The following is a 2,466-nucleotide window of genomic DNA, read 5'->3' as shown; positions in this document are numbered from 1 at the left end:
CTGCCCTCCCTGCGGGGCTGCAGTGGTCTCTCTCAGGCCCTCGGGTGCTGGGTGTGACTTTGGGGGAGACGCAGGAGAACTGGGCTGGCCTGCTGGAGAGGGTACAGGGCCGGTTGAGGGCATGGCACTTGCTGCTGCCCCAGCTCTCCCTCAGGGGGAGAGCAATTGTTATTAATAACTTGGTGGCCTCCATGCTCTGGCACACTTATGCCTGTCTGGATCCCCCACCGGCCCTGGTGTCCCAGATACAGACCCTGCTCCTGGATTTCTTCTGGGACGGGCTGCACTGGGTGCGCAAAGCAGTGCTGTACCTGCCGCTCCAGGAGGGGGGACAGGGGTTGGTAGATCTGTTAAGCAGGCTGAGTGCCTTTCGGCTGCAGGCAGCTCAGAGGCTCCTGTACCCTCCAGATCCCCAGTGTCTCCCGCCCTGGACACTTGTTATGACAGACACATGTTTTTACTTAAGACACGTCCCAATATACTTCCTTCCCTGCCTGTTTTTTATAGTACTGTTTTAGAGGTGTGGCAGAGCTTCTCCCTGGGTAGGGAGCTGTGGGGCAGCAGTCTGTATTGGCTGTTAGAGGAGCCACTGCTCTGGAACCCCGGTTTTAGCTGTCCACTCCTGCTCTCCAGCAGCCTCAGGTCAGTCCTGCTTAAGGTCGACGTGATCCGGCTGAGGGATTTGTTGGATTTTAACAGGGGACAGTGGGTTGGTGCCGACAGCCTGGCTGCCAAGCTGGGTATGAGGTCACTGAGAGTCGTAACCAGATTTCTCTGGGCAGTACAGAACGCCCTTCGCATAGGCGCTGTGGAGCAGCTTTTCCAGGCTCTCACGCAGCACTGCTGGCCCAAGGACCCTGACACCGTCTTTCCCCTTGTTTGTCTGTGTCTCTCAGTCCCCCCTAGCTCATCAGGCCGCCTACTGTCGCCTCATAGTCTGTGTAGTGTGCCTGTCTCCACAGCTCATCGTCAGGAGCTCAATCAGCTCAGTGTGAGGGAGCTGCACCATCAGCAGCTGCAGCCCCTCCCTGACACCCCCTGGAGGGAGCACCTGGTTCTGGGGGAAGATGCCTGTCCGGCCTGGAGGAGCCTGAACAAGCCCCCGCTTCTGCATGGCTTCTGCATGGCGTCATCGCAACAAACTCTATTGCACATACACTGGACCCCAGAGTGAGCGACACCTGCCCCTACTGCGGGGAGAGAGAGACTCTTTTTCACTGTTTCTGACACTGCCCTAGATTAGAGCTGCTGTTCACTGCACTGGAGAGCCTGTTCAAGCAGCTGGGCCTCCTTTTCTCACGCACTTTGTTTATTTTGGGAGTCCAGTACAAGCAGCGCCAATGACATGTTTGTCAGTTAGCAAACCTTCTAGTGGGGCAGGCAAAGCTGGCTAATCCTGAGCAGTAGGAGAAGTCAGACTGAGCGCAGCAGCAACAGTGTGCACTCTCCCTCTTCAGGTCTCTCGTAAGCTCCAGAGTGCGACTGGATTACGATTTCTACAGCCTGATGGGAGACCTGGACACTTTTCTGCAGATGTGGGGGGTCGGGGCGGCCCTCTGTGCCATTGACTTTGGACATTTAAACCAACTGGTTTAATTCACTTGAATATTTTATTGGTAGCACGTGTGTAGTGCTTTTTATTGAGGGTTTTTAGAATAGGCTGTGTTTTTTTAATGTTTTTTAGGTGTTTCTAGTTTGTTCTAAATGTTTTGTTACTATTTCTTTAGTAAAATAAAGGTGTTAATATTCAAAAAATCTCTCTCTCTCTCTGTCTCTCTCACACACACACACACACACACACACACACACACACACACACTCTCTATCTCTCTCTCTCTCACACACACACACACACATACACAGCCAGCAAGACTCACCAAGCCAGCCAGCTCAGCGATGACATCATGAACCTCTCTCTGAGCTGACTGCTATGACATCACAGAGCACGTGCATTCCGTTGCTTGCAGTCTGTCAACCACTCAGTCACTGCCAGCCAGACTGCCTGGCTGGCTGGATGGGGGGGCTGTTTGCTGCTGCTGCGTACCTTAGCAAGCTTATTTGCTTGACCGGCCTTCCTCCTCCTCCGCCCACATGCCCACCTATGCCCGATCTGCTGTTCACCTGGATCACAGCTCCGCCCCAACAAGGCAGAGCCTCCCAAGAATGGTACAAACTCATCCACATTCCCCTCCATGGAAAGCTTTAACAAAAGGCAAAAGCGTTATAAGTAATGAAGAGGAACCCGAGTCCAAGACGCTTCCGACCAGCCATACATATTTGTGTGTATTAAAGATCACATTTTATTACATTTTGTTTTTCTGTACTATATTACATCTTATTGTGATTTATAATTATATTGTTTATTGCTTTGACAATACAAATGCACTGAATTGAGAGAGAGAGAGAGAGAGAGAGAGAGAGAGAGAGAGAGAGAGAGAGAAGTGCTAGGGCACATCTGTAACATAA

The 2,466-nt window shown here is 51.9% G+C and overlaps 1 non-coding gene across 1 annotated transcript; it reads right to left on the bottom strand.

Annotated features, from left to right (window-relative positions):
• Positions 1-2,135: 2,135 nt before the first annotated feature.
• LOC136751969 (U5 spliceosomal RNA) lies at positions 2,136-2,250 on the bottom strand. Its single transcript, XR_010817152.1, has one exon. It is a non-coding gene; the product is annotated as a U5 spliceosomal RNA (small nuclear RNA).
• Positions 2,251-2,466: the final 216 nt, after the last annotated feature.

This window comes from Amia ocellicauda, chromosome 6 (genome assembly GCF_036373705.1).
Source record: "Amia ocellicauda isolate fAmiCal2 chromosome 6, fAmiCal2.hap1, whole genome shotgun sequence".
NCBI lineage: Eukaryota > Metazoa > Chordata > Actinopteri > Amiiformes > Amiidae > Amia > Amia ocellicauda.
This window is presented reverse-complemented; position numbering and strand designations above follow the sequence as displayed.